The sequence below is a fragment of the Pan paniscus genome, chromosome 15, assembly GCF_029289425.2.
Source record: "Pan paniscus chromosome 15, NHGRI_mPanPan1-v2.0_pri, whole genome shotgun sequence".
Taxonomy (NCBI): Eukaryota; Metazoa; Chordata; class Mammalia; order Primates; family Hominidae; genus Pan; species Pan paniscus.
The window spans coordinates 100479696-100500990 of NC_073264.2; the positions used below are offsets into that span (position 1 = coordinate 100479696).

A 21295-nucleotide genomic window follows, 5' to 3' on the forward strand; every position below is an offset into this window, starting at 1 on the left:
TACTATTGTTGGTATTATGATTATAAGTTATCTGTCTGGAAGACTGGGGGGCCAGGCTGCCCAGGCTCTATTTGTCTGAGGGACAGGGAAGCCTCCTGGGAAGGAACTTACTCTAACAAAACACCAAGGCACAGAGTCCTTTGCCCAGGGAGGCAGGCCCTGGACACGTGAGTCTGGGCACAGGATGATGGGTGACTCTCACCCTTACTCCAGGGACTCATGGCTACACCCAAGAGGGACCAAGCCGGGCCAAGGGATCAAGCCCGGCCAAGCCTTCCCCACACCTCTGTGGGAGACTGGGGGTAACAGTGGACCTCTGGGGTCCAGAGACGTTGGGAACCCCGGCTCTGGCAACCATGGGAGGCAGGCAGGGTCCAAGGGGCCTCTGGTGGGGGCCAGGGCCAAAGCGGAGACTGGCGGCATCCGAAATCTCTTGGACCCCACTTGGGGGAGTCTTTGCTTTCTGCCACAGGAGGCGACACTGAAACACAGAAATACTGCCTTGTGGCCAGAGTCATCATGCTGTTTGTACCCCCTGATTTTGTGAAATGAGAAACATGTTTGGGTTTCCCTTATCGAAAAAAAGGTTAATTGGGAAATTCGATGGTGTCTTTTGTGAAGACACTCTAGCCACCTTTCAGCTGTCTGTGGCACTATAATGCCTTTTTTTCCAGTATAGGCTTGCAAGGAAGGATGCTTGTTTACTCAACAAATATATTTTTTATTTTGATTTTTAATCGACAATAATCCCATCTATTTATGGAGTACAATGTGATATTCTGATATGTGTAGACATCGTGAAACTATTTCACTCAACAAATAGGCACCTTCCATGCACCAGCCCCTGGTGATTCTGTGTTGGACGAGGCAGACCCAGCCTGCCCACTGGAGCTGGTCGGGGAGCAGCCACCCAGGGCCAAGGGAGCGCAGCCTCAGAGCTGCGCAGGCTCCGGTTCAGACCCCAGCTCGCCACTCACTGTGCAGGGCCTCTGCTCACCCATCTTGCTGGAGTCACAGCAAGCCTGACTCAGCATGGTTCCAGGAACGATGGAAAGAGAAACCTTTTGAAAAATGAAATTTAAAAAACAGTAAAACTAAACATCATACCTTTTCAAATACGTACATATGAAAAACTATATAGTTGTCTTTTTAGTTTAAATGCAGGATTCAGGAGTGTGGTCACCTGGGGGAGGGAGAGCACAGGCCCTCAGTAGAAGCAAGTTATGGACGATGCTCTGATTCTCATGTTGGTGGCGGGCTCACATGATTTATTATACACATACGCACACAAAATTAACACACTGGACCAGTTGTGAGCGAGCGGCATAAACCAGGAGCTGGAGTGATCAGATCCTGGGTTCCTGAGGTCCTCCTAAGAATTAAAAACCAAAATGGAATGGTGTGGACAGGGAGCGTGGCTCATATCCCTGTCTCCCGTCCTGGAATATGGCATTTCCTCACTTTGGAAAAGCAGATTTGGGCCATCCCAACAAGTTTTAAAAGAAACAAAAGGCGTGTTTCCCTCCTGAGAAATCAGGGTTCCAGGAGCCCATCCGTCACCACGCAGGCATGCAACAAACTTCGTGGATGGGCCCATGTCAGGTCCACCCTGTGACACCACTGCCTGGAGTGAGGCCACCTGTGCCCAACACACTGGGCTTGTGGTGCCGGCCACAGGGAACAGCTGCAGCTGCAGGAGGTGTCAGAGCACCTCTCACCATAGCTACCGTGTTAGGGTTCTTCAGAGAAACAGGACCAGTAGGATATGGAGATATATAGCACATATATTAATATATAAAGGAATTGGCTGTCACAGTTTTGGAGATGGATGAGTCCGCAGGCTGGAAACCCAGGAAGAGCTGATGCTTCCATTCAAGTCTGAAGGCAGCAGAAAGCCAATGTCCCAGCTCAGTGGCCACCAGGCAGGGAGAATTCTCTCTTACCTGGGGGAGGGTCTCCAATAGCATTTTGTTCTATTCAGACCCTCAACAGATTGAGGGAGGCCCACCTGCATTAGGCAGGACCAACTGCTTTACTCAATCCACCAACTCAAGCATTAATCTCATCCGGAAATACCCTTGCCCACACAGCCAGGGTAATGTCTGACCACATATCTGGGTGCCCCATGGCCCAGTGAAGTTAACACAGTAAAATCAACCAGCACAGCCACCAGGGGCCCAAGTGAGAGCCCAGCATCCACACGCCCGCTTACCTGGCCCAGGAGACTGGCTTTTGCCGGCCTGCACTTTGGCGTCATGGCCCAGCCCACGTCAAGGGCAGCATGAGACGCTGCTGGGAAGGTTCCTGGTGTCATTGGTGGACTGAGGATGCTGGCAATGCCATCACCCCACCTCCTCTGTGAGTTGCCAGATTTAGCAAATAAAAATAAAAGAACTCCCAGTTACATTTGAATTCAGGTAAATGATGAGCAAGGCTCGAGTGGATATCCCATGCCATCGTTGCACGCATTCCGTGCGTCTACCCCACTCACCACTTCATCCTGTTTTCCTACCATTCTGTTTCCTTCCAATTCCCTTGCTTCCTTCAGATTCAGAGGGATGGACAGAGACTAGGAATGGGGCCAGCCTGTCTGCCCTGCCCTACTGTCTGCATGAGTCTCCCTCCAGTGGTCCTACTGTGTATGCCGGGCCCCTGGGCAGCCTCCCACCTTTGGCAGAGCCCTCTTTCTCCTCTCTGTCCCCTCTCCTCTCTCCTCTGCCTAGACCGAAGTGCCTTGTTCCCTTGGTGCTCAGCTTTTGAATGAGCCCACGTTGCTGGAGCATGATCTATCCATGCCCATCGCATGATGCTTGTGGCCCTGGTTTTCCAACAAGTGACCTGAGCCACTATGGGTTACCCCTTCCATGGCATCTGTGTGGCCTCCAAGGTTCCTGAAGAGCAGACATCTTGGGCCATGGGCCTGAAGAGCCTTCAGGGGATGCGCTGGTTTTGTGGCCACCAAGTGGGCAAGAGGCTTCTGTTTAGGGGGCCTACAAACCTTGAACCCCAGCAGACCTGCTTGATGGCCTGTGATAGACGGTCATAAGGGGCAGGTGTCCTGGACTGAGAGGCAGGACTACATCAGGTTATTGTGTGACCTGAGCGATCTGCTTCACTATGCCATAGTATATCCCATAAATAATCAGGCTGCAAATAATCATTTTCAGGCTGGTTTCCTCATCGCCAGGGCCCTGCTTGTCGATCTAAAGTTTGGTCCTCCACCCAAAACCCAGTGATTCTGCTTATGGATAAAGTAGATGATCTGGCCGGTGTCAAGATTAGCAGAATGGAGAGGCTCAGCTAATAGCCAGTCTTCCCCGGAATAAATATTCATCCATTTGCTCAACAAAAAGCAAAGATTTGCTCATTGATGGAGCCTAGAACAAAATCATCCACACACTTGAGATGCTCACGAAGGCTGACTTTCAGGGATGCCACTTGAGCGGGGATAATGTTGGAAGAGTGATTTGGTCTTCCAAGATTAGACATTGAGCAGCCCTCTCTGGCTAATGCCAAAAGGAGCCAGTGGAACTTGACATTAGCTGGAGTTCAAGTGTTGCCATTTTATTTGTGCTGTGCTTCGAGGGGCCATCAGAGAATGAGGGCCAGAGCAAGAGAGAAGTGGAGATGGGACTGCCTAACCAGTCGCTGTCTCCTGACTGTACTGTACAGGACAGGGTGGACCTTGCTGGACGTGAGAGAATGGGCACATGCTCCACTGCTCCCCCTGCTGTGAGGTTCAACGTCATCTCAGTGCCAAGCTTTCCCCCAAATGACAGGTTGTGACCAAGTGATCCATAAGAGCAGTTTATAAGGTCTTCACACCCTTCACAATAGCAATAAAATTCATTCAAGCCCCAGGCTTCAAATCTAATACATCACCTAAGCCTGAAACTCAGTACATGGGGAAACTGAGGCTCAGAGAGGAAGGGAACATGACTTGCCAGGATTGATGGGGAGACAGAGCCCTGCTCTAGCCACTGAACCCACTGAGGAACTCCATGTGGCCCCATCACGGGACCCCGGCCCCATAAAACCACCAAGACGCCAGCTTCAGCTTCAACAGACTGCGAAATGGAGTGGCCAGTGCAGGGAGGAGGGAAGAAGCAGCAGCAGAGTCTGCACAGCCGGCAAGGCTGCATATTCCCCGCTTTGGGCCACAGGGAAGGCTTTACCTCTGCAGGATGGTGACTCCGCACACCAGTAACTATTAATTGTATGGCTGTGGAAAACCAGACATCAGTTTCAAAGGGACTCCCCCTCCAGTTTCGAGACAAGGACAGTTGGATGATGGAAAGATTCTACGCTGAGACCAAACATATATCAAGCCGGTTTTGGCAGCGTCTGGAATCCAGGCTGCACTTGGGGCCAGCTCACCCCCTCCGCCAAGCTCTAACATGTTGCCAGCCTCTCCCCAGGTCCTTGTGCTTGATGAAGGGACAGCCCGAGTAGACAGAGGAGATGAATTCCAGGAATTTGATCTTTCAACACCCAAGGCACTGGAGCCTGGGGGCCAGAAATTCTTTCCTGTGTCTTTAAGCAGCTTTCATGCTTCTCAGCACCAAGCAGGACAGCCCTAGATCTTCCGATCTCTTCTCACTCACTCATCTACCAACTAAAAGGCAGGGAGCACCTACTGTGTGCCAGGCCACTGCAGCCCAGAACCCTCCTGTGCTGGGGCCCCAGCACCCCCCCTCTCAGGGCACACGCTGCCCCATCTTGCACCTGCCTCTGTCATGTCTCATTCTCTCCCCAGACCATGAGTGTTCATGGGCAGAGACATCACAGGGTCCTTGGAGATGATCAGGTTAAGATGAGGTCGCCAGGCACGGTGGTTCACCCCTGTAATCCCAGCACTTTGGGAGGCCGAGGCGGGTGGATCAAGAGGTCAGGAGTTCAAGACCAGCCTGGCCAACATGGTGGAACCCTGTCTCTACTAAAAATACAAAAATTAGCCGGGCGTGGTGGAGGGTGCCTGTAATCCCAGCTACTCGGGAGGCTGAGGCAGGAGAATTGCTTGAACCCAGGAGGCGGAGGTTGCAGTGAGCCAAGATCACACCATTAACTCCAAAGGTTAGTGGTTAGTGCCCACTCCAGCCTGGGCAACAGAGCAAGACTCTGTCTCGGAAAAAAAAAAAATGAGGTTATGAGGTGGGTCCTGATCGGACACTGCTGTGTCCTTACAAAAGGGGGAGTCTGGACACAGACAGCCTCCTAGGAGAGCACCACACGATGATAAAGGCAGAAACCAGAGTGATGCCTCTACAAGCCGAGGAATGTCACAGATCACCAGAAGCCAGGAGACTGGCCTGGGACAGAGCAGGAGACAGCCAGCCCTGCTGAACCCTCAATCTCAGAGCCCCAGCCTCCAGAACTACAGGACAATAACCATCTATTGTTACACTGCCCAGTGTGCATTGCTTTGTGACGGCAGCTGATATGGTTTGGCTGTGTCCCCACCCAAATCTCACTTTGAATTGTAGTTCCCATAATCCCCACGTGTCATAGGAGGGACCCAGTGGGAGGTAACTGAATCAAGCAGGGGTTTTCCCATGCTATTCTCGAGATAGTGAGTGAATTCTCACAAGATCTGATGGTTTTATAAGGGGCTTCTCTCCCTTTCTTTGGCACTTTTCCCATTGCCGTGTGAAGAATGTGCCTTGCTTTCCCTTCCCCTTCCGCCATGATTGTAAGTTTCCTGGGGCTTCCCAGCCAGACAGAACTGTGAGTCAATTAAACCTCTTTCCTTGGCCGGGCGCGGTGGCTCATGCCTCTAATCCTAGCACTTTGCGAGGCCAAGGTGGGCAGATCACCTGAGGTCAGGAGTTCAAGACCAGCCTGGCCAACATGGTGAAACCCCATCTCCACTAAAAATACAAAAATTAGCTGGGCATGGTGGCGCATGCCTCTAATCCCAGCTACTCGGGAAGCTGAGGCAAGAGAATCACTTGAACCCAGGAGGTAGAGGTTGCAGTGAGCTGAGATCAGTCGAGCCACTGCACTCCAGCCTGGGCAACAGAGCAACAGAGCGAGACTCCATCTCAAAAAAAAAAAAAAAAAAGGAAAGAAAGACAAAAAACCTCTTTCCTTTATAAATTACACAGTCTCAGGTATTTCTTCATAGCAGCGTGACAATGGACTAATACAGCAGCCTTAGCAAGTGAATAGAGATTTGGGTGGAAATTTGGTGAGAACCAGTGCTAGTTGAACGTGTACAATGAGATAAGCCAACATCTTGCCTTTGAGGTAGGAGGCTTCAGAGTCAGGTGCGGCTGATGACCACGCATGCTGAGCATTTTTTACGTAGCAGACAGACAACCTCTCACGCTTCCGTGTCCGCTCACCTGGCCCTGCTAGGCAGTCACTAGCACCACCCTCTACTTAGACACAAGAAGAAGGGATGTGGGTGGGTGGCTTGCTGGGGTTGGCTGTGGGACGTGAGCCCAGGTGGCCTGACTCCAGAGCCCAAATTCCTAAATGACAAGTTCTCCTATTCTGCCAGCAGGTGTGTGTTGGCCCCAGCTCTGCCTTTCACTGGCTGTGCTGTTTAAACACACCTCTGTGATACTCGGTTTTCCCATCTACAAAATGGAGTCTTCCTCGAAGAAGAGGTGAGGAAAGGAGCCAGGTTGGGGGCATGCCCAGGACTGAGCCTGCAGAGGTGACTTCCTTGGGGGACAAATAGGACAAGAACATGTGTACTGATGGTTCTCAGACAAGGTCGACCATGCTGAGGGCCATCTGAGTCAGACAGAGAGGGGGTAGAGGGGTATGCATGCCACCTGCACAGGGGCCATCACACTGTCACCCCTGGCAGGGGAGAGAGCTGGGATGAGGACACTGTCACCACATCCTGAGTCTGAAATCCAGCGGGTGTCCAAGCGAGCCCAAGGGAAAGGGTCTTTCACCCATTGCCATGCTCAGGAGAAGCCAATGCTTGGGCTTGTGCCCTGGACCTTGGCATGCTGGGTGCTGCAGGTCCCCACCCCGCCATGGACTTTGCAGGGAAGAGTGAGAGCCTCTCCAGCTGGTCATCCCTGGTCCCACTCACGTGGCCAAAGACAGTGCGGGAGGGTGGGAGCGGTGATGGAGAACAAGCTTGCATAAAGGCCCACCCTTAGGCTGCCTATCTGCACAGTTACCCAGCTCCCACACACACTAGGCGTTTCACCGGCTCCTCTCCCACCATGTCGTCATGGCCTTGGTCCCCACTGAACAGGGGCCACCTGGAGAGAGCGGGCTACCCTGTTCCCCACTATTGCCCTGGCTGTGCTTCTCCCTGCCCTGGGCAATCCACCCCCTCCACTGCCGTGGGGTGTCCTTCCCGTGCACATCAGTTAGGGCACATACCCCGGCCTGGAAAGGTCAGAGGCCCTCAGGACCGAGGCCAGGAGCCCCACAGCATTCGAGGCTCTCCGCTCTGGGCCTGCCTGGCCTCCCAGCTTCCACCTCCTCCATTGCTGACGGGGACCTTCCCATCACGCCATGCACAACCCCCACGTGCGGCTAGTCTCCCCCCAGGCCTTTGTGTACGGTTTCTTCTCCCAGAAATGCTCTTCCCACCCTTCCCCACCCACAGAAGCCCAGCTCTTGGTTCAAGCATTCTTCAACACACCCTGCTGCTGTGGCTCCCCCAGGGCCCCAGGGCCTGGCCTCTGTCTTGCCTTCCTGCTCCAGAGCTCTCTACTCTGGACGTGGAAGTCAGATGAATTCCCTAAAATACGCCAAAGAGCTTGCATCTGTGCTGCGTGAAAACCAGCCGTGGCTCCTATGTGTGCAGGAAACCCCATCTCCTCACCTGGCCTCCCCCTCCTGGGCCTCTGTGCCTGCCAGCCGTCCCCTCTCACACCCTCCACTTGTTCTCCTCCCTCTTTGGGGCTAGACACACCTGGGTTTACATTTCTGTTCCCATGTGACCTTGGACATGTCACCCACTCTCACTGAACTGAGTGAGGTTTTTGTTTTTTTGTTTTTTGTTTTGAGAAAGGGTCTCACTCTGTCATCCAGGCTGGAGTGCAGTGGCACAATCACAGCTCACTGCAGCCTCGACCTCCTGGGTTCAAGCAATCCTCCCACCTCAGCCTCCTGAGTGCTGGGGCTATAGGCACACACCACCATGCCCAGCTAAGTTTTTGGATTTTTTGTAGAGACGGGGTTTCACCATGTTGTGAATTGGAACTTTTTAAGTTTCCTTGCAGCTCTGAGGTTCTCACGAGGGAGGAGACGCCAAGTTGGGAACATCTGTTCAAGGGGTCGCTAGGCCACTTGGAAAAGGAGTCTCCCAGAGTCAGCCCCCCAAGAACATCTGCAAAGGGCTCATGTGCGACCCTGCAGTTTGATCTACATAAACCACTAACCTTTGGAGTCTTAGAGAGGATTAAAATAGGAAACCATCTCCGCCTCCCACACGGGGTAGACAGTTTTCACAGTTCACACAGCTCTTTGGCTCAGAGATCCGGGGCTGCCGTTCCAGCATTTTCAGACATGACGATCAATACTTTAAAAATGGATTAAAAGGAAAGGTGAATAGCGATGACAGCAGGATGTCTGGTTACCAAGGCCTTCACCTGCCTGCCGGGATATCTCCTCTTGCTTCTGAACAAGCCCAGAGTGGGACCTGCACATGCACACACAAGCACACACACATGCCTGCACATGCCAGCACACACACACAAGCACACACACATGCCCACACGTGCCAGCACACAGACACACAGACATGCCCACACATGCCAGCACACACACACAAGCACACAGACACACACAAGCATACACACATGCCTGCACATGCCAGCACACAGACACACACAAGCACACACACATGCCCGCACATGCCAGCACACAGACATACACAAGCATACACACATGCCTGCACATGCCAGCACACACACACAAGCACACACACATGCCCACACGTGCCAGCACACAGACACACATGCCCACACATGCCAGCACACAGACACACACAAGCACACATACATGCCCGCACATGCCAGCACACACACACACAAGCATACACACATGCCCGCACATGCCAGCCCACAGACACACACAAGCACACACACATGCCCACACATGCCAGCACACAGACATACACAAGCATACACACATGCCTGCACATGCCAGCACACAGAGACACATGCATGGACGCTACTCACCAGTGAGTTTTCTGCGAGGCCAGCAGAACTTGAGCTCGGGGGCTCCTCACTTGCAAGGCCCCTTCTGACGTCTGGAAGGAGCAGAGGGTCATGGACATAGAGGAACAGCCAAAGTCAAGGCTGGAAAATTAGGAAAAGTCAAATCTAAGAGGAGACCAGAGGGCCAGGGTGAGGCTTTCCATGACAACACCTGTGAGGAGAAAGGACAGTTCAGGTGGCTCCACATTTGGGCACACAGAGTTGGTCCTGAGAGATACCCTTGGGGTCACCCATCCCCACCATTCTGCAGATGAGGAAATCCAGGCCCAGTGAAGCAGCAGCCTGCTGTCCTTACCCCTGCGACCTGGACACAGGTGGCCTTTTCTTCGGGCTACCAGCTGGCGATGGGAAGGACATGAAGGCTTGGCCTCTGGTTCACCCAGAACAACGAGCTCCAGGGAGTGGCATTTGTTCATTGGACAAATATTGATTGAGCTCCTCTGTGCCAAAGCCCCAGCTAGGTCCTTCGGGTTGCAAGGTGCAGTCTCTGTCCCTGGGGAGCCCCAGGTCTGGAGGAGACTGCCCTGGCAGTGCTGAGCGGACAGCAGGACAGGAGGCCATTCAGGAAGGGGGATGCTGGAGGTGAGGGGTGAGAGCTTCCAGGAGCCACAAGTGGCTTGGCAAGGCCAGACCACGGGGGGCGGGGGAGCCAGCCACTCGGCACTCACTGACGCTTGCCTGAGAGTCGGGGTGGGCTCCTGGCATCAAAGCCGCCTCTCCTGGAGCTCCTGGCGCTCCTGGCTCTGAGAACCCAGACGAGGAACCTCCCTCAGTTCCTATCTAACAGTTTGCTTTCTGGGCAACCTTTCCCATCTCCGAGTTACATGCTCGGAGGAGACTTCAGAGTGTCGCGCTGACATTTCAACTTCTCCAAGCTGCTTGTCACCTCCGTGTTTTATTTCTATGCAGCATGTAAGAGGGCGGTATCTGGCCAGCGTGGAGCCCAGTGAACGGGTCTGGCCTTTTCCCATGGAACATTTGAAAGGTTCTTGGCAGGATCCTGAATACCTATCAGAGGGGGCTGCCGAGCCCACTGGAAAAGCTCCAGGGAGAGGGAAGAGAGTTCCAGAAACCAAAGAGACTTTCTGAACCTCCAATCTAAGGAAAGCACCTGCTGGCGGGTTCCACCAACCAGGGGTTACAGGAAGGCAGGCTTGTAAACCTATGAAAGGCAACCTGCTGTCAGAAGCTGTGTGATTTAGGGGAAAGCAGCAGGACCCGGAGCCAGAGGACCTGTGTTCCAGTCTCAGCTCCCAGCTCTCCCTCTTTCTGGCTATGTGAGGCTGGTCTGCTTGCTGACCATGTCTGGGCTCCAATCTTGTTCTCTACATAAGTGGGATAATAATAAATAGCTCATGGGGGTCCCTGGCCTTTGTAAAATGTCCAAGCTTTTTAAAATAAAAAAACACCATCTGTACAAGAGGGATTATTGCTGTCATTAGTAACAGACATGATGAAAGGAAGATCCTGAATCCCTGAGTCACCAGCAGGAGCAGAACTGCCCACTAAGCTTGACGGCTCACTCAGGACCAACGCAGAAAATGCCACTCTGCGTCTTCATTAAGCCACTACATTTAGGGAGCATCTTTGTAAACAAAACTCAGCCTCCCCAGTACTCACACATGTTCCTTTGTTATTCACCTTCCCAGGGCAGGGCTGCAGCCCCTGAGAGTGCCATTATGTGCATGATGCCAACGATAATGGCAAGTCGCCAGTGACTTCTGGAAGAAGATTTGGGAGGAGTGTAAAGACTTTCAAGTTTAGCTGCATGGGGAGGAAAAGGAGGGGGGTTCATGGGAAGATCATATGGGTTCAAGGGAGACTTTTCAGAAAGTTCTTATGTTTATTACAATATTAATGAGAAGCTGGGCACGGTAGCTCACACCTGTAATCCCAGCACTTTGAGTGGCAGAGACGGGAGGATTGCTTGAGGCCTGGAGCTTGAGACCAGCCTGGGCAACATAGTGAAACCCTGTCTCTACAAAGAATTAAAATTTAAAAATTAGCCGGGCCTGGTGGTGCATCCCTGTGTTCCACGGGAGGCTGAGGTGGGAGGATCTCCTGAACCCAGGAGGTCGAGGCTGCAGTGAGCTGTGATTGTGCCACTGCACTCCAGCCTGGGCAACAGAGTGAGACCTTGTCTAAGTAAATAAATAAATAAAAATATGAGTGGGAAGGAGCCAGATGTTGGGGGAAGAAGAAGACAAACATGTAGGAGGGGAGGCCTTGATTGAATATAAGGTCCCTAGGAAGAGCGGGAGACAGGACTTAGTACACAGATAGAGGAATTGATCCCTTGTAGGAGAGTGGACCCCACTCAAGTAATTGCTGTCAATATTTAATAATATAAACCGTGTCAAGTACTTAGCACAGCAGCCAGCACTTAGGAAAAAGTATCTGATGTTAAATGATATCATTTGAGACTGGGAATATATGTTCATTTTGATTAAATGCCTTTAGGCATCTTTCAGATAATCATGTATGTTTTTTCTTATGTAATCTGTGGATGTGATTTCTTATACTAATAGGTTTTCTTTAACATTAAACCATTCTTACATTCCTGAGACAAAGTCTACTGGACTTGATGAATAATTAACATGCTATTGAATTTGACTGGTAAGTATTTTATTTAGAAATTTTACATCTATGTTCATAGGTGAGATGGGTCCATCATTATATTCAAGGGTCAACTTTGGTAGATTTTTGGTGATGAGCTTATTTTAACTTTGCAAGATTATTTGGGTCGTTGATCTTTCCTTTTTTTTTTTTTTTTTTTTTGAGACAGAGTCTTTCTCTGTTGCCCAGGCTAGAGTGCAGTGGCGCGATCTCGGCTCACTGCAAGCTCCACCTCCCAGGTTCAAGCAATTATCCTGCCTCAGCCTCCCAAGTAGCTGGGACTACAGGCACCCGCCACCACACCTAGCTAGTTTTTTCATATTTTCAGTAGAGACGGGGTTTCACTGTGTTAGCCAGGATGATCTCGATCTCCTGACCTCATGATCTGCCCCCCTTGACTTCCCAAAGTGCTAGGATTACAGGCGTGAGCCACCGCACCCAGCCCTGGGTCGTTGATCTTTTCTACACTGTGGAAGAGTTATTTATATTTATATTTATATATTTATATATACATATATACACACACATACATATATATGTATATATATATACACACTCTGTTCCTTGAATATTCTAAATAACCTATATTTAAAACTACCTGAGTAAGAGGAGACGAAAAAAAACAAACTACCTGGCCTGAAACCTTCTTTTGAAAATATTTTCATGAAAATTTTAGTGAGTTATATAATTATTAAAGTTTTGTGTATCTTCTCAAGTTTTTGTTGTTGTTGTTGTTGTCGTTGAGACAGCATCTCGCTCTGTCGCCCAGGCTGGAGTGCAGTGGCACGATCTTGGCTCACTGCAACCTTCGCCTCTTGGGTTCCAGCAATTCTCCTGCCTCAACCTCCTAAGTAGCTAGGACTACAGGCACCCACCACCACACCCGGCTAATTTTTGTATTTTTAGTAGAGACGGAGTTTTGCCGTGTTGGCAGGCTGGTCTCGAACTCCTGACTTCTGGTGACCCACCCGCCTCAGCCTCCCAAAGTGCTGGGATGACAGGTGTGAGCCACCACGCCCTGCCATTCTCAAGATTTTTGATAATTTATAGTGTTCCAGATAATTGCCTATTTTCATTGATATTTTCAAAGCATTAGCATAATTATTACATATATGTTATTCTTTTTGTAAATCAACTCTGCAAGTATATTCCCTCTGTTGTGTTATGTATATTTTGCAACTTTTTATTTAACTAGAGTTACCAGTTTATTGAAATTCCTTCATTTTTCAAATTAGCTCACATTTATCTATCAACTCTGTTTTCTTCTATATTGAGTTTGGCTTCATCTTCTTTAATTTTATTAGGATTGCTTTTCCCTCCTTTTCTAATCTATTGAGTTGAATGTTTAAATCATACACGTTTTAGCTTTCTTTTTGGTAAACAATGCATTTAATACTATGACTCTGTCTTGAGGAATGGCTTTATTCTTATAAGGAAGAGTGTTTTTATTTTCATTACTTTCCAAATATTCTGTAGATTGTATTTTGTTCCTCTGTGTTTCAGCAGTTAAGAAGATTTTTTTTTTTAAATTACAGTTACTTATGGTTTAATTTTGTTTTGATCAGAAAATGTGATCTGTGCAACGTGCGTTTTTTGGGACACAATAGGATGTTCATGACCAGTGTATCCTTGGTTCTGGTCAGTGTCCCATGGATGCTTGAAAATAAGGCGAAAATGAGGTGCATTCTTTACCTGTGTGTGCAAAAGAAGACACGTTATTGATTATACCGTTAAAATCTCCATTACCTTATTTTTTTATCTGTTGATTTCTCATTCCTTAAAAATGATGTGTTGGCTGAGCTTGGTGGCTCATGCTTGTAATCCCAGCACTTTGGGAGGCCGAGGCAGGTGGATCACCTGAATTCAGGAGTTTAAGACCAGCCTGACCAACATGGAGAAACCCTGTCTCTACTAAAAAAATTACAAAATTAGCTGAGCATGGTGGTGCATGCCTGTACTCCCCACTACTTGGGAGGCTGAGGCAGGAAAATCTCTTGAACCCGGGAGGCAGAGGTTGCAGTGAGCCGAGATCGCGCCATTGCACTCCAGTCTGGGCAACAAGAGTGAAACTCCATCTCAAAAAAAAAAAAAAAAAAAATTATGTGTTCAAGCTCTCCCTACAATGAATTTCTATCACTTACTCCAAATATTTCAAATAGTTTTGCCTTACAAAGTTTAAGTATTATACCCACATGGTAGATTAGACTTTTATTTCACTCCCCAGACCTTTTTAGCCTCGTGGTTGGGATCTACTTAATCTGTTAGTAACACTGAAAATCTTGGGGTTTTTCATTTAAATTGGAATTAGTCTGACATATATTTGCCTTGTGTGAGGGCAGGGTGCGTGCATGCATGCATGTATGTGTGTGCATGCATGCATGTGTGTGTGCATGTGTGTGCGTGCATGCGTGTGCATGCATATGTGTGCATGTGGTTTTTAGACATATATACCTGAGCCCCTTGTCTTCGTACTTCATATGCTGTTTCCTCTTCCCAGAATGTTCCTACCTTCCATGATGATCTCAGCATCACCTCCTCTCATCACCTACTCTCTATCTCCAGAGAGCATTACTCCATCTCAGTTCAGTGTTATTTCGATACTTGATCAAAGATCACCTCCTCCAAGAAGCCCTCTGACTTGCTCCTTCCTCTGAACCCAGAACTTTCTCCATCCTTCTCTGAAACACCAGCTACTTTGTAGGATAATGAGTTTTAAAGGTATTTTTTTTTCTATGACCAATATATTTTCCAAATTAAAACTTAGTGCGTGGGGTCTGTCCATAGCAAGTGTGGTTTGGGAGGGGAAAAACCAACTTGATGAGCTTGGAATTTTTCTGAAAAGTCTTAGATATTTGGTTGCTAGACGATTCTTCCTCCACTAAGATAAAGCAAAATAAAATACAGCCGGCAGACCTGCCAAACCATTTACTATCTGGGCAAGCCGTACCACCTCCGAGCCTCAAATTTACCATCTGTAAAATTAGAATAACAATGCTGTCATCGGAAGTACTTGGTAAGAGAAAGAGAGGCAGGAGTTAATGTGGTTATAATGAATGAGGATGGACTTTGAAAATTATAAACTCTATCAGCACCAGATAATAAATCCCTTTTAAGTAGGTTCCACGAGTGTCTCCTCTTTGTGTACCCTCCGTCCCCAGTGTCCCTGTCATGGGGGACTTGGAAAACCCCTCTATCTAGCCTAGCATTTCTGTCACCACCATATAACTGTTTTTCCTTCTTATGGAAAACAGATGGGATTAACAGATTGTAACTATTGTCTCTTGTTCTTAAGCAAGGTACACAAGGATCTGTGTGTCCCCTTACAGAAGACAGGCTTCATGGCTGCCACAGGGACGGGAACATATGAGGTCTGCAAATACCCTCAGACTTCATCTCTGTTTAGAAATCAAGCTTGCCTGGTGTATCAGTTGGGATCATGTTCAACCACATGTGACTGAAAACCCAAAATAACAGTGACTCAAATACAAGAGAAACTTATTTCTTTTTCACTTTGAAGAGATCCAGAAGTACGAAATACAGGACTGATGCAAGAGACACATGGCCTTCAGGAACGTGGGCTCTTTCTAGCTTGCTGCTGAACCATCACCGAGGAGTGACCCTCATGATCTAAGATGGCTGCTAGAGTTCCAGCCATCACATCCACATTCCAGGTAGCAGGAGAGAGGAAGGATTGAAGAAGGGCAACTCCTCCTTTTCAGAGATGACTTCCTGGAAGTCACACAGGACACTTCTGCTTATACTTCCTTGGACAGAAGTTATTTACTTAGCTGCAAGGAAAACTAGGAGATATATTTCTTCTTTTGATAGTTAAAATGAGAGCTAAAAATCAAGGTGCTGAGATGGCCATCTAAGATCAGCTGGCAGGAGAAGATTCCAGGGACTTCCTAGAGGGAAAAGTATCGTAGAGCAAGAGATCTTGCCAGTTTAATCTTGATAGGTTTCTTGAGGCTGGGCTTGTTTCTGGAATAGTCTGATTCAGCCACCCTGGCACAAAAAAAAAGGATAATCTAAAAAGCTGTGACGAGGATTCCCAGTCCATCCTGCTGTGGGACCGTCCTTCTCTAGTAGCAGTTTTGAAGACCTTCAGCTTCAAGGAGGAGTGTCTGAGTGACATTTAGTGGGAACATGGGGGCCAGTGCCTAGGCTCCATCCGCACCCAGAGTTCTTGGATTGTGCCCAGAGATGAGGGGCCCTGAATCTGATTAGTTTAACTACTAAAAGAAATGTGTGTTCATTTTGTATCCTGAGCTGCTGGAAGAGAAAGCATCAGCTGTCTAAGGAAGTACTGAACTTGGTATAAATGTTCCTAGGATCTGAGTTCCTTATTTTCTGGGGAATCCTCACCAAAGGGCGTGATGGGGCAAACTGGGATCCATTTGCATATGTGAATCCTTCACTCTAGCACGACACTCATCCTAGATGTGAAAACGTCCCATACCCTAAACTACAAAACCTGGATGGGCACTTAAAGGTCACACGTGTGCACATGCACACACACACACATAGATGAAGAATGAGGCCAGAGAGGGAAGGACTTGGCCAAGGTGGCACAGCAATGGAACTCATCATTAGGATTCCGAGAGGGAGATAATAATGAGAGCGTCTCAGAGCTACAAAAGTGGGAAATGAACTCCTGCAGCCATTCGACCAGGAAGATGGTGGGAAATCATTCTTCCCAAAGACAGATAAGCCAGTCCCCAAGGAAGCAGGGCCCATCAAGGATATCCTGATGACTGTCACTCCAAGAGGCTTGCTCCAACCCCTGGAGCCCACCTCCTAATTCAACAAATGAGGAAAATGGCAGAAAAGCAAATGCAGCCACCAGAGCAGAAGGCATGAGGAGGTGGGACCAGGTGGTCCCAGGATTGATGGGGAAATCAATTTGTCCTGGGAAAAAAGTGCCAAACCAAGTGTCCCAAAGTCCTCCATGTCTGTTCTGAGGGAACAGAGATGGAGCTGGACATGTGGACTGATGGAAGGAACAGTGACTGGCACCCAAGGACTGGACCCTAGAAACCTGAGGAATCTTGGCCAGGTCAATGACTGTCCCTTCGAGTCTGTGCCCCCATCTGTGACACGAAGCCTCTGGACTATCTGATCTCAAAGTGCCATCCAGCTCTGAGTGTCATCTTCTCTGCAGAGAGGTCAGCAGGGATGGGCATGAGCCAAATGGGGAAAGAAGCACCGGCTGGGGAAGGACGAGGAAGAAGGCATCCGGGGACGGCTGTGCCTCTGCACCTCAGGCTCCATCTCCAAGGAGCCGGGTCTTCTCTCCATGCCTCTGCTTCCTCATCAGCAAAATGAAAAGGAAAGTCTCCACCCTGATTACCTCGCAGAATTTCATTAGGATCCAAGCATAATGCTTTACCAACTGTCAGACGCTAGGCACATGCACAGGTGGGCTTTTCTTAAAATTGCGCTTTTAGTTAATTGGATAGAGAATCAAGAGATACAGACTCCAGTCTTGTGATCATGGAGGAGCCACTTTTCTCTGGCCTCAGTGTCTCCTTGTTCCACAGGAGGCTGGACCACCGATGATCCTGAAGACTCCTTGAAGCTCGTGTGTTGTCATTTCCATCAACCGGATAGTCTCTCACCTGAGCCTAAAATGCTCTGGAAGGCTGGTAGGGCTGGTGCTGGAGTCCTGAGTGCTCTGATCGCAGAGCCTGGACTGGCCATGTTGAGGCACTGATGCTTCTAGCTCCCTTTCTCAGACTCCACAGTGGTAGTGGGGGAAGATAGGAGAGTGTTTGCTGTGTCGTAGTATTTAGGATTGCCCACTAAGCTATTGCATTTGTGTTTTATTTGACTCTAAGTGCCATGTGATGAATAAATATTCCCAAAGGAGGCATCTGTCTTACTCATTCTGGCTGTAGCTCACGTATGTGTCCATCTTGGCCCGCTTGAATTGTAAATCATTTTAGGTAGGTGGAAAGAAGTGGATCCTAAGCCATCTGTCCATTTTAACTCCAGCACTCTCTTTAATCATTGTATTTTTAATTTTTATGTTTAAATTAAATTTAATTTATTTAATTGACAAATAACAATTGTACACACTCATGGGGTACATAGGGATGTTTCAATACATATGATGTGGAGTGATCAGATCAGGATACTTAACACAGCCATCACCTCAAACGTTTATCATTTCCTTGTGTTGGTAACGTTCAGTATCCTCCTTCTAGCTACTTGAAACTACACAATGTATTACTGGGTTTTTGTGGTTTTGTTTTGTTTTGTTTGAGACAAGGTCTCACTCTATCACCCAGGCTGGAGCACAGTGGCATGATCATGGCTCACAGCAGCCTCAACCTCCTGGGCTCGAGAGATCCTCCCACCTCAGGGCTACAGGCACGTGCCACCATGCCTGTCTAATTTTTGTATTTTTGTAGAGATGGGGCTTCAACATGTTGCCCGGGCTGGTCTCAAACTCCTGAGCTGAAGAGATCTGCCCACCTCAGCCTCCCAAAGTGCTGGGATTACAGGCATGAGCTACCACACCTGGCCAAAGTATTATGGTTAACTATAGTCATCCCACAGTGCTCTAGGATGCTAGAACTTATTCCTCCTAACTAGCTGTGATTTTGTATCCTTTAACAAATCTCCCCCCATCCCTCCCTTTCCCCTAACCATTGTATTCTTTTAACCCATGAAGACTATCCTCTAGGGGGATGATACAAAACAAGACGTCATAGAATACTGTGGAATTTTGTCAGGGTTTCTTAACCTTGGCTATTGTCCTACAGAATGTGATGGGGCTCTACGCAATGTCCTGGGTGACACTGATGGGGTTCCAGGAAGGCTGGTGAGGGATCACCGAGCATTTCACAAGTTGGGGGAGCGCTCCCAGGAGATCTGGGATGCAGAAGCCAAGAAGAGCCAGGCTTGTGAATAAGGTGGATGCAGGGGGCAGCCAGGGTGGGGCTCAGAGTTGGCCAGGCCCAGACCCGACACACAGGAGAAGCTCAGTTGAGCTGTAGGTACAGACAGTAGAGTCGGGTCAAAGTGGAGACGGAGGGACCAGAGCATTCTAGAAGACAGTGAAGGAAGGGGCTCTGCCAGGCCGGGGCAGAGGCAAAGGCAGAAGAGCCAGGAAGCACTTGTCCCCAAAGACAATCGAAGACCTCCCTGGAGACTAACAGAATGAGCACTTGGATCTGGACAGCTCACTACATAAAGGAAAAAGATGATGATTACATTCCTGCCACATCCATGTCCTCATGCCGCTCTTCATTCTTATTGTTTCAACCTGCAACCCCCACCACAAGTCACAAGCCAGTCAGTCACCCCTCCTCCCACCTCTTCCCGCCCTAGAAGGCCAGTTCTGCACAGAGGCCTCATGGTCAGGTGGCAGCACCAAGATCCTCAAGAAGGTGAGAGTGGGGCCAGGACGTCACTCCATATTCCAAAGGACTGAATGGATTCCATTTCAACCATGTTCCAGCCTTGCAAATACATGCTTCCAACTTTCATCGGCCTGGCCACATCATCTACAGCAGCACCCACTAATTATATGTATCTTTGCTTAAAAGCCCAGACAGCAAATCAAATATTCTCCTTAAATTTTATTGTGTTTAGTAGACTTTCTTTTCCCCCCCCAAAAACATGAGTTTCCTGGTGGTGGTGGTGGTGGAGATGGATTAAGCCAAAAGGGAACCAATGGCCCTTATCCTAAACCCCTACCAGACTCTGAGACCTGGAGAACAGGGGCAGCCCCTGCTTCCTCACTGGGCGCCAAGATGACCCACACAAGACCTCGAAGGCTGTTGCAAGCACCACAGATACATTCATTTAATGAGTGAATGTGGGCCCCAGGTTGCAGCTTCTTGCTCCTAACTCCTAATGTGGACACACAGCCCCCAACAAAGTCACCTTGCTGCACACAGGCATACACACACCACACACGCCCTCCAGCCCACAGACCTTTTGGACTTCCCTAGAAGGGTCTTACATAGACTTATGCACAGAAACAACAGCTGTGGGCAGCCATGGATGTGCCCCCTTTCCCCTTCCCGCTTTGGGCCCTTCCACCATACACAGCCCATGTGCCTGGCATCACCCCCCTCTCCCCGAGAGGCACCTCAGTGTGCCCGGCTGCTGCCACCACTTCCGCAGGTCACGGCTGCATTCCCTGGGCAGCATGTCTGCTGGCTCTGAGGGCCGGGAGCTGCAACGTCCTCAGGGCTTCTCAGAAAGCTCTGGATGATGGCGAGGAGAAGGGAGAAGGGACTGATCCACTTTACCGTTACCTCTTCCACCAAGCAACAGGGTGCTTGAAGAGCCAGCCCTCATCCGGATGGTCGGACTTTCTGCGCTAGCTAAGTCTGAATGAATGAGGTTTACATTTCTACTCAGTCACTCATCAACAACGTGCCGGTCAAACACAATCCCCTGAGCAGTGCCCGCAAACCATTCTTTTGTGACCGACACCATGCTCAGTGCTTTGTGCAGATGAGTTAGTGAATGAGAACCATAATTACTAGGGTTCAGTCAGCAGAGGAATAAAATGCAGCCATCAGTAATTCAGAAAAGGGTGTTCATGTAAAGCAGCAGTTGGTAAGCTTTTTCCGCAGACAGACAGTTAATACTTTTGGCTTTGTGGGCCACACAGTCTATCACAGCTACTCAGCTCTGCCATGGGAATGTGACAGTGGCTATTGACAACAGGCAAATCAATAGATGTGTGTTCCAATAAAACTTGATTTGGTATTTTTTTAATTTTTATTTTTTATTTTTATTTATGTATTTTATTTTTTTGAGACGAAGTCTCTGTCACCCAAGCTAGAATGTGATGGTGTGATCTCAACTCACTGTAACCTCCACCTCCCAGGATCAAGCGATTCTCCTGCCTCAGCCTCCCGAGTTGCTGGGATTACAGGCACGTGCCACCACACCTGGCTAATTTTTTGTATCTTTAGTAGAGACGAGGTTTCACCATGCTGGTCAGGCTGGTCTGACTTCAAATGATCCGCCCGCCTCAGCCTCCCAAAATGCTGGGATTACAGGCATGAGTCACCACGCCGAGCCTTATTTTTTCAGATATAGGATCTCTCTCTGTCACCCAGGCTGGAGTGCAGTGGCATAATCATGGCTCACTGCAGCCTCCAACTCCTGGGCTCAAGCAATCCTCTCACCTTGGCCTCCCAAAGCGCTGGGATTGCAGGCATGAGCCACTGCACTCAGACTCAATAAAACTTGATTTGTGAAAATAGGTGGGAGGCCAGATTTGGCTTATGGGTTGTGGTTCGCTGACCCTTCCTTGGTTTAGGGTAACGTTTGCTGCTGCCAAAAATGCAGCTGAAAATGTACAGCTGGAAGTTTACCTCTCGCTTGTGAAAAGCCCCAGATGGGCATTTCTGGGCAGCAGGCAGCACTCCTCAAAGTTTTGATTGAGACCCCAGAGTCCTGCTGGCCCGTGGCTCCAGCATCTTCTCCAGGGAGGTTGCTGCGGCCACTGTGTG

General features: G+C 49.1%; 1 long non-coding RNA gene across 1 annotated transcript; it reads right to left on the reverse strand.

The window, feature by feature from the left end:
- Positions 1-2221: 2221 nt before the first annotated feature.
- On the reverse strand, positions 2222-9265 carry LOC134729023 (uncharacterized). The gene is made up of 3 exons (XR_010109854.1): positions 9159-9265; positions 8358-8497; positions 2222-2356 (listed from the first exon to the last, which is right to left on the reverse strand). It is a non-coding gene; the product is annotated as an uncharacterized LOC134729023 (long non-coding RNA).
- Between the last annotated feature and the right edge of the window lie 12030 nt (positions 9266-21295).